The sequence below is a fragment of the Oncorhynchus keta genome, chromosome 19, assembly GCF_023373465.1.
Source record: "Oncorhynchus keta strain PuntledgeMale-10-30-2019 chromosome 19, Oket_V2, whole genome shotgun sequence".
In the NCBI taxonomy this organism is placed as follows: domain Eukaryota; kingdom Metazoa; phylum Chordata; class Actinopteri; order Salmoniformes; family Salmonidae; genus Oncorhynchus; species Oncorhynchus keta.
In genome coordinates, this window is record NC_068439.1 from 86,925,619 (window position 1) to 86,937,545 (window position 11,927).

At 44.9% G+C, this 11,927-nt stretch overlaps 1 long non-coding RNA gene across 1 annotated transcript; it reads right to left on the minus strand.

Moving 5' to 3' along the window:
- Positions 1–10,435: 10,435 nt before the first annotated feature.
- On the minus strand, positions 10,436–11,161 carry LOC127909648 (uncharacterized). The gene is made up of 3 exons (XR_008072254.1): positions 11,148–11,161; positions 10,861–10,901; positions 10,436–10,696 (listed from the first exon to the last, which is right to left on the minus strand). It is a non-coding gene; the product is annotated as an uncharacterized LOC127909648 (long non-coding RNA).
- Positions 11,162–11,927: the final 766 nt, after the last annotated feature.

The following is an 11,927-nucleotide window of genomic DNA, read 5'->3' on the forward strand; positions in this document are numbered from 1 at the left end:
CTCTCGTCTTTAAGTAGGTCTAACTCGGAGAGCTCCGCCTTCACTAGCAATACCCGCCCTCGGAGCAGCCCATTGGTCCAAGGTCACGTTCTCATTCTGCATTGGCCAGTCAGAAAGCCTGATCCCCACGTCAATCAAGCCAGCCTCCAATAGCGTGGGCGAAGAGTAGCAAGTGGTGGGGGTTTGTTACTGTGGCCTAACCTACTGTAGCATGCGTAAAAAACAACGTCTGAAACTAGATCCTACATACTGCTCTTGACAAGATGAAGAAAAACTGTCGTGGGAGGTTCTCTTCTGCACTGTTCAACCAATCCAGAGAATGTGGAGGAGGAGTTAACATGGAGTGTCACCTCGTTAACGACCAAACTGGAGCGCAGGACAGGTTCCATTCCCCCTGAAAAGCAGAACATCCGGTTGTAAAGGGCCTGGCGGAGGGTGGCGTGGTGTTGTTGTTTGAGGGAGAGGAGGAATACGAGACAGAGAGAGACTGTATATATACATAAAATTAGATTTGTAATGTCTTTATGCTTTTGGAACGTCTGTGAGTGTAAAGTTTACTGTTCATTTGTATTGTTCATTTCACTTTTGTATATTATCTACTTTACTTGCTTTGGCAATGTTAACTTATTGTAGGGCGGAGGAATACTAGAATACTAGACAGACAGAGAGGTGTGTGTACATAAGTGTCTACTAAAATGACTATAACGTAATTTAACCCTTATTTTACCAGGTAAGTTGACTGAGAACACATTCCCTTTTAAAGTTTCACATTTTGCAGTGAAATACCTTTCTTGCTCTTTCCCAACAATGCAGTAATCAATATCCGTAGTACGGCCCTACAGCTTTATACTATAAAGTAACTACTTTACGGCCCTACAGCTTTATACTATAAAGTAACTACTTTACGGCCCTACAGCTTTATACTATAAAGTAGAACAAAAACACGATTGAGTAAGCAGGGTTAGTTCCAGGGTCAGTTCCAGGGTCGGGGTCAGTTCCAGGGTCGGGGTCAGTTCCAGTGCCAGGGTCAGTTCCAGTGCCAGGGTCAGTTCCAGTGCCAGGGTCAGTTCCAGTGCCAGGGTCAGTTCCAGTGCCAGGGTCAGTTCCAGTGCCAGGGTCAGTGCCAGGGTCAGTTCCAGTGCCAGGGTTAGTTCCAGTGTCAGGGTCAGTTCCAGTGTCAGGGTCAGTTCCAGTGCCAGGGTCAGTTCCAGGGTCAGTTCCAGTGTCAGTTCCAGTGCCAGGGTCAGTTCCAGGGTCAGTTCCAGTGTCAGTTCCAGTGCCAGGGTCAGTTCCAGGGTCAGTGCCAGGGTCAGTTCCAGTGCCAGGGTCAGATCCAGGGTCAGGGTCAGTTCCAGGGTCAGTTCCAGTGCCAGGGTCAGTTCCAGTGCCAGGGTCAGTTCCAGGGTCAGGGTCAGTTCCAGTGCCAGGGTCAGATCCAGGGTCAGGGTCAGTTCCAGGGTCAGTTCCAGTGCCAGGGTCAGTTCCAGTGCCAGGGTCAGTTCCAGTGCCAGGGTCAGTGCCGTTTCAGTTCCAGTGCCAGGATCTGGGTTAGGGTCAGTTCCAGGGTCGGGGTCAGGGTCAGGGTCAGTTCCAGGGTCAGTGCTGGGTCAGTTCCAGGGTCAGGGTCAGTTCCAGGGTCGGGGTCAGTTCCAGGGTCAGGGTCAGTTCCAGGGTCAGTGTCAGTTCCAGGGTCAGTGTCAGTTCCAGGGTCATAGAACGGTCATTAAGACACTAACAGCTTACAGATGGTAGGCAATTAAGGTCACAGTTATGAAAACGTAGGACACTAAAGAGGCCTTTCTACTGACTCTGAAAAACACCAAAAGAAAGATGCCCAGGGTCCCTGCTCATGTGCGTGAACGTGCCTTAGACATGCTGCAAGGAGGCATGAGGACTACAGATGTGGCCAGGGCAATACATTGCCATGTCTGTACTGTGAGACGCCTAAGACAGCCTAAGACAGCCCTACAGAGAGACGGGACAGACAGCTGATCGTTCTCGCAGTAGTAGACCACATGTAACAACACCTGCACAGGATTGGTACATCCGAACATCGCACCTGCGGGACAGGTACAGGATGGCAACAACAACTGCACGAGTTACACCAGGAACGTACAGTCCCTCCATCAGTGCTCACACTGTCCAAAATAGGCTGAGAGAGGCTGGACTGGGCTTGTAGGCCTGTTGTAAGGCAGGTCCTCACCAGACATCACCGGCAACAACGTCGCTTATGGGCACAAACCCACCGTCGCTGGACCAGACAGGACTTGCAAACAGTGGTCTTCACTGAGAAATTGCGGTTTTGTCTCACCAGGGGTGATGATCGGATTTGCGTTTATCGTCAAAGGAATGAGCGTTACTGTACTCTGGAGCGGGATCAATTGGGAGGTGGAGGGTCCGTCATGGTCTGGGGCGGTGTGTCACAGCATCCTCGGACTGAGCTTGTTGTCATTACAGGCAATCTCAATGCTGTGTGTTACAGGGAAGACAACCTCCTCCCGCATGTGGTACCATTCCTGCAGGCTCATCATGACATGAGCCTCCAGCAAGACAATGCCACCAGCCATACTGCTCGTTCTGTGTGTGATTTCCTGCAAGACAGGAATGTCAGTGATCTGCCATGGCCAGCGAAGAGCCCAGATCTCAATCCCATTGAGCATGTCTGGGACCTGTTGGATCGGAGGGTGAGGGCTAGGGCCATTCCCCCCAAAAATGTCCAGGAACTTGCAGGTGCCTTGTGGGACGAGTGGGGTAACATCTCACAGCAAAAACTGGCAAATCTGGTGCAGTCCATGAGGAGGAGATGCACTACAGTACTTCATGCAGCTGGTGGCCACACCAGATACTGACTGTTACTTTTGATTTTGACCCCCCTTTGTTCAGGGAAACATTATTCAATTTCTGTTAGTCACATGTCTGTGGAACTTGTTCAGTTGTTGAAACTTGTTATGTCCATACAAATATTTACACATGTTCAGTTTGCTGAAAATAAAAGCAGTTGACAGTGAGAGGACATTTTCTTTTTTTGCTGAGTTTACATATCCCAACCAGAAGCCATGGATTACAGGCAAGATCCGCACTGACCTAAAGGTTAAATCTGCCTCTTTCAAGGATCAAGGACCAATACACAAACGTAGATAAAGTTAAATTAAAAATCTCATTGATTTATCAAGACCAGCCCCATGCTTGTCTCAGAGCAGCGTGAAACGGTGCTGAAATAGTTGCTTCAAATCCTATTGCTTCTAACTTCAATAGGCTCCTTAAATAAATACAACTACACCACTTTTAACAGCACATTACTCAACACTAGTGAGACTCATGTCACCTACGGTATATTGAAAAATATGACGTGATGCCAATAATTACAAATAGAGGATTGGAGGATTCTAAATTAAAAACAAAAGCCACCTCATGGTTCTCCCGGTGGCGGCTGGCATGGGTATCGAACCTGCATCTGTAGAAAGGCATTTTGCATATCACATATTGTGGTATCAGAATACAGAGAGGTTTATTGTTCTGCTAATAGCCTGTAATGGACTGTTATAATACTGTACGTGGTGTCCAGGTCAGGATAACCAAAACATTCATTTATTAAAGACTATCAGAAAGAATGTTGGTACTTATTTATTTTGATCCAAAGCCATGAATGAGTGAGTCACTCAGATTTGTGCCAACTATATGACTGTCAATTTGATCCTTTCTAATAATATTTTGGAGATTATTTTGTTTTCCAAAAATTGTAATCTGAATAAAGACCAAAACATTTATTTCTGTTTTTAGAGGGAGAGAAACGCTGCGCCAATTGTGCGCCGCCCATAAAGGCCAAAATAGCTAATAGCCATAATGGCGCTGTACAACGTGATCATGTGTTTGAAAGAGTATTTTCCAGTAAGCAACATTTAATTTGTTTACCTTCATTAGACAACTTTGTTCCAATATTTCTGTCATTCACTGATATTTACTCCCATAGTAATTCGTTATGGATCCATAACTAAATAAACATCAGCATTTTGAAAGAGTATTTATATCATAATTTTATTAATGAAAGCATAAAGATGTTGATGAAGAAATACTGTACTGCTGTTTTGAGTTAGAAATGTAACACTTTATAGGGAGGAGGTCAGAGACCTGGCCGTGTGGTGATCAAGACAAAGGAGATGATTTTGGACTACAGGAAAAGGAGGACCGAGCACGCCCCCATTCTCATCGACGGGTTGAGAGCTTCAAGTTCCTTGGTGTCCACATCACCAACAAACTAACATGGTCCAAGCACACCAAGACAGTCGTGAAGAGAGCACGACAAAACCTATTCACCCTCAGGAGAATGAAAAGATTTGGCATGGGTCCTCAGATCCTCAAAATGTTCTACAGCTGAACCATTGAGAGCATCCTGGTATGGCAACTGCTCGGCCTCCGACCGCAAGGCACTACAGATGGTAGTGCGTATGGCCCAGTACACCACTGGGGCCAAGCTTCCTGCCATCCAGGACCTCTATACCAGGCGGTGTCAGAGGCGGTGTCAGAGGAAGGACCTAAAAATTGTCAAAGACAGCCACCCTAGTCGTAGACTCTCTCTGCTACCTCACGGCAAGCGGTACCGGAGTGCCAAGTCTAGGTCCAAAAGGCTTCTTAACAGCTTCTACCCCCAAGCCATAAGACTCCTGAACAGCTAATCAAAGGGCTACCCTGACCCTTCTTTTACGCTGCTGCTACTCTCTGTTTATTATCTATGCATAGGCACTTTAACTCTACCTACATGTACATATTACTTCAATTACCTCGACTAACCGGTGCCCCCACACATTGACTCTGTACCAGTACACCCTGTATATAGCCTCCACATTGACTCTGTACCAGTACACCCTGTATATAGCCTCCACATTGACTCTGTACCAGTACACCCTGTATATAGCCTCCACATTGACTCTGTACCAGTACCCCCTGTATATAGCCTCCACATTGACTCTGTACCGGTACACCCTGTATATAGCCTCCACATTGACTCTGTACCGGTACACCCTGTATATAGCCTCCACATTGACTCTGTACCGTAACACCCTGTATATAGCCTCCACAATGACTCTGTACCGGTGCCCCCTGTATATAGCCTCCACATTGACTCTGTACCAGTACACCCTGTATATAGTCTCCACATTGACTCTGTACCGTAAAACCCTGTATATAGCCTCCACATTGACTCTGTACCGTAACACCCTGTATATAGCCTCCACATTGACTCTGTACCGGTACCCCCTGTATATAGCCTCCACATTGACTCTGTACCGTAACACCCTGTATATAGCCTCCACATTGACTCTGTACCGTAACACCCTGTATATAGCCTCCACATTGACTCTGTACCGGTACCCCCTGTATATAGCCTCCACATTGACTCTGTACTGGTACCCCCTGTATATAGCCTCCACATTGACTCTGTACCGTAACACCCTGTATATAGCCTCCACATTGACTCTGTACCGTAACACCCTGTATATAGCCTCCACATTGACTCTGTACCGTAACACCCTGTATATAGCCTCCACATTGACTCTGTACCGTAACACCCTGTATATAGCCTCCACATTGACTCTGTACCGGTACACCCTGTATATAGCCTCCACATTGACTCTGTACCGTAACACCCTGTATATAGCCTCCACATTGACTCTGTACCGTAACACCCTGTATATAGCCTCCACATTGACTCTGTACCGTAACACCCTGTATATAGCCTCCACATTGACTCTGTACCGTAACACCCTGTATATAGCCTCCACATTGACTGTGTACCGTAACACCCTGTATATAGCCTCCACATTGACTCTGTACCGTAACACCCTGTATATAGCCTCCACATTGACTCTGTACCGTAACACCCTGTATATAGCCTCCACATTGACTCTGTACCGTAACACCCTGTATATAGCCTCCACATTGACTCTGTACCGTAATACCCTGTATATAGCCTCCACATTGACTCTGTAACGTAACACCCTGTATATAGCCTCCACATTGACTCTGTACCGTAACACCCTGTATATAGCCTCCACATTGACTCTGTACCGTAACACCCTGTATATAGCCTCCACATTGACTGTGTACCGTAACACCCTGTATATAGCCTCCACATTGACTCTGTACCGTAACACCCTGTATATAGCCTACACATTGACTCTGTACTGGTACCCCCTGTATATAGCCTCCACATTGACTCTGTACCGGTACCCCCTGTATATAGCCTCCACATTGACTCTGTACCGGTACCCCCTGTATATAGCCTCCACATTGACTCTGTACTGGTACCCCCTGTATATAGCCTCCACATTGACTCTGTACCGTAACACCCTGTATATAGCCTCCACATTGACTCTGTACCATAACACCCTGTATATAGCCTCCACATTGACTCTGTACCGGTACTCCCTGTATATAGCCTCCACATTGACTCTGTACCGTAACACCCTGTATATAGCCTCCACATTGACTCTGTACCGTAACACCCTGTATATAGCCTCCACATTGACTCTGTACCGGTACCCCCTGTATATAGCCTCCACATTGACTCTGTACCGGTACCCCCTGTATATAGCCTCCACATTGACTCTGTACTGGTACCCCCTGTATATAGCCTCCACATTGACTCTGTACCGTAACACCCTGTATATAGCCTCCACATTGACTCTGTACCGTAACACCCTGTATATAGCCTCCACATTGACTCTGTACCGGTACTCCCTGTATATAGCCTCCACATTGACTCTGTACCGTAACACCCTGTATATAGCCTCCACATTGACTCTGTACCGGTACTCCCTGTATATAGCCTCCACATTGACTCTGTACCAGTACCTTCTGTATATAGCCTCCACATTGACTCTGTACCGTAACACCCTGTATATAGCCTCCACATTGACTCTGTACCGTAACACCCTGTATATAGCCTCCACATTGACTCTGTACCGGTACCCCCTGTATATAGCCTCCACATTGACTCTGTACCGGTACCCCCTGTATATAGCCTCCACATTGACTCTGTACTGGTACCCCCTGTATATAGCCTCCACATTGACTCTGTACCGTAACACCCTGTATATAGCCTCCACATTGACTCTGTACCGTAACACCCTGTATATAGCCTCCACATTGACTCTGTACCGGTACTCCCTGTATATAGCCTCCACATTGACTCTGTACCGTAACACCCTGTATATAGCCTCCACATTGACTCTGTACCGGTACTCCCTGTATATAGCCTCCACATTGACTCTGTACCAGTACCTTCTGTATATAGCCTCCACATTGACTCTGTACCAGTACACCCTGTATATAGCCTCCACATTGACTCTGTACCGTAATACCCTGTATATAGCCTCCACATTGACTCTGTACCAGTACACCCTGTATATAGCCTCCACATTGACTCTGTACCAGTACACCCTGTATATAGCCTCCACATTGACTCTGTACCGTAATACCCTGTATATAGCCTCCACATTGACTCTGTACCGGTACCCCCTGTATATAGCCTCCACATTGACTCTGTACCAGTACCCCCTGTATATAGCCTCCACATTGACTCTGTACCAGTACCCCCTGTATATAGCCTCCACATTGACTCTGTACCAGTACCCCTGTATATAGCCTCCACATTGACTCTGTACCGGTACCCCCTGTATATAGCCTCCACATTGACTCTGTACCAGTACCCCCTGTATATAGCCTCCACATTGACTCTGTACCAGTACCCCCTGTATATAGCCTCCACATTGACTCTGTACCGGTACCCCCTGTATATAGCCTCCACATTGACTCTGTACCGTAACACCCTGTATATAGCCTCCACACTGACTCTGTACCGTAACACCCTGTATATAACCTCCACATTGACTCTGTACCGTAACACCCTGTATATAACCTCCACATTGACTCTGTACCGGTACCCCCTGTATATAGCCTCCACATTGACTCTGTACCAGTACCCCCTGTATATAGCCTCCACATTGACTCTGTACCAGTACCCCCTGTATATAGCCTCCACATTGACTCTGTACCAGTACCCCCTGTATATAGCCTCCACATTGACTCTGTACCGGTACCCCCTGTATATAGCCTCCACATTGACTCTGTACCGTAACACCCTGTATATAGCCTCCACATTGACTCTGTACCAGTACCCCCTGTATATAGCCTCCACATTGACTCTGTACCGGTACCCCCTGTATATAGCCTCCACATTGACTCTGTACCGTAACACCCTGTATATAGCCTCCACACTGACTCTGTACCGTAACACCCTGTATATAACCTCCACATTGACTCTGTACCGTAACACCCTGTATATAACCTCCACATTGACTCTGTACCGTAACACCCTGTATATAGCCTCCACATTGACTCTGTACCGTAACACCCTGTATATAGCCTCCACATTGACTCTGTACCGTAACACCCTGTATATAGCCTCCACATTGACTCTGTACCGTAACACCCTGTATATAGCCTCCACATTGACTCTGTACCGTAACACCCTGTATATAGCCTCCACATTGACTCTGTACCGTAACACCCTGTATATAGCCTCCACATTGACTCTGTACAGGTACCCCCTGTATATAGCCTCCACATTGACTCTGTACAGGTACCCCCTGTATATAGCCTCCACATTGACTCTGTACCGTAACACCCTGTATATAGCCTCCACATTGACTCTGTACCGTAACACCCTGTATATAGCCTCCACATTGACTCTGTACCGTAACACCCTGTATATAGTCCCCACATTGACTCTGTACCGTAATACCCTGTATATAGCCTCCACATTGACTCTGTACCGTAACACCCTGTATATAGCCTCCACATTGACTCTGTACCGGTACTCCCTGTATATAGCCTCCACATTGACTCTGTACCGTAACACCCTGTATATAACCTCCACATTGACTCTGTACCGTAACACCCTGTATATAGCCTCCACATTGACTCTGTACCGTAATACCCTGTATATAGCCTCCACATTGACTCTGTACCGTAATACCCTGTATATAGCCTCCACATTGACTCTGTACCGTAACACCCTGTATATAGCCTCCACATTGACTCTGTACCGTAACACCCTGTATATAGCCTCCACATTGACTCTGTACCGTAACACCCTGTATATAGCCTCCACATTGACTCTGTACCGGTACCCCCTGTATATAGCCTCCACATTGACTCTGTACCGGTACTCCCTGTATATAGCCTCCACATTGACTCTGTACCGGTACTCCCTGTATATAGCCTCCACATTGACTCTGTACCGTAACACCCTGTATATAGCCTCCACATTGACTCTGTACCGTAACACCCTGTATATAGCCTCCACATTGACTCTGTACCGTAATACCCTGTATATAGCCTCCACATTGACTCTGTACCGTAATACCCTGTATATAGCCTCCACATTGACTCTGTACCGTAACACCCTGTATATAGCCTCCACATTGACTCTGTACCGTAACACCCTGTATATAGCCTCCACATTGACTCTGTACCGTAATACCCTGTATATAGCCTCCACATTGACTCTGTACCGTAATACCCTGTATATAGCCTCCACATTGACTCTGTACCGTAATACCCTGTATATAGCCTCCACATTGACTCTGTCTTGTTATTGTTATTTGTTGCTGTTTAATTATTTGTTACTTCATTTTATATTTTTTACTCGTCTATTTTTTACTTAACACCAATTTTTCTTAAAACTGCATTGTTGGTTAGGGGCTTGTAAGTAATCATTTCACTGTAAGGTCTACTACACCTGTTGTATTCGGCGCACGTGACAAATACAATTTGATTTGATTTGCCAGATGGAGGGCAAGGGAGCGCTTTAGCTTTGTACGTGTCTCTGTGTGTGTGGAATGAAGGTGGTCTTTTTTTCCCATGTGACATGCTGGTAGAAATGAGGTAAAACTGATTTCAGTTTGCCTGCATTATAGTCCCCGGCCACTAGGAGCTCTGCTTCTGGATGAGCATTTTCTTGTTTGCTTATAACCTTATAGAGTTGGTTGAGTGCCGTCTTAGTGCCAGCATCGGTTTGTGGTTGTAAATAGACGGCTACGAAAAATATAGATGAGAACTCTCTTGGTAGATCAATTTCTGGGAAATATTTGGTGAAGTGGTAGAAGAGGATGATGGCAGTGCCGTCTATGCTATGTGTGATGATTGTAAGGCACTATACATATTTGACAGTAAGGAGACGGGGACTTCAAAATGGCACATCAGCTCTGACACACACACTTACCCCACCAGACATGTCACCAGGGGTCTTTTCACAGTCCCCAAATCCAGAATAAATTGAAGAAAGAAAGCATACAGTATTATATAGAACCATTATTGCGTGAAACTTTGTTCCATCTCATATTGCTCAAATTAACAGCAAACCTGGTTTAAAACAACTGATAAAGCAACACCTCACGGCACAATGCCTCTCCCCTATTTGATAGTTGTTTACCAAAAAGAGACTTGGTCCATTTTGAAAATGACTTAAAAATAATCGATTGGGATGGTGTCTTGAGCTCTGAGGACCTAGAGAATAATTGTGACATAATAACAAGAACGATCACTATTTAAAAATCAAGTATACTAAGACAATTCCATGTAGGAAAAGATAAATAATTAGTTAATGACACCCTATGGTAGTTAAATCATAGCCTACCTTAGTTAATGACACCCTATGGCAGTTAAATCATAGCCTACCTTAGTTAATGACACCCTATGGCAGTTAAATCATAGCCTACCTTAGTTAATGACACTCTATGGCAGTTAAATAATAGCCTACCTTAGTTAATGACACCCTATGGTAGTTAAATCATAGCCTACCTTAGTTAATGACACCCTATGGTAGTTAAATAATAGCCTACCTTAATTAATGACACCCTATGGTAGTTAAATCATAGCCTACCTTAGTTAATGACACCCTATGGCAGTTAAATAATAGCCTACCTTAATTAATGACACCCTATGGTAGTTAAATAATAGCCTACCTTAGTTAATGACACTCTATGGTAGTTAAATCATAGCCTACCTTAGTTAATGACACCCTATGGCAGTTAAATAATAGCCTACCTTAGTTATTGACACCCTATGGCAGTTAAATAATAGCCTACCTTAGTTAATGACACCCTATGGCAGTTAAATAATAGCCTACCTTAATTAATGACACCCTATGGCAGTTAAATCATAGCCTACCTTAATTAATGACACCCTATGGTAGTTAAATAATAGCCTACCTTAGTTAATGACACTCTATGGCAGTTAAATCATAGCCTACCTTAGTTAATGACACCCTATGGTAGTTAAATAATAGCCTACCTTAGTTATTGACACTCTATGGTAGTTAAATAATAGCCTACCTTAGTTAATGACACTCTATGGTAGTTAAATAATAGCCTACCTTAGTTATTGACACTCTATGGCAGTTAAATAATAGCCTACCTTAGTTATTGACACTCTATGGTAGTTAAATCATAGCCTACCTTAGTTATTGACACTCTATGGCAGTTAAATCATAGCCCACCCTATGGTAGTTAAATAATAGCCTACCTTAGTTATTGACACTCTATGGCAGTTAAATAATAGCCTACCTTAGTTAATGACACTCTATGGTAGTTAAATAATAGCCTACCTTAGTTAATGACACTCTATGGCAGTTAAATAATAGCCTACCTTAGTTAATGACACCCTATGGTAGTTAAATAATAGCCTACCTTAATTAATGACACCCTATGGTAGTTAAATAATAGCCTACCTTAGTTAATGACACCCTATGGTAGTTAAATCATAGCCTACCTTTGTTAATGACACTCTATGGTAGTTAAATCATAGCCTACCTTAGTTAATGACACCCTATGGTAGTTAAATCATAGCCTACCTTAGTTAATGACACC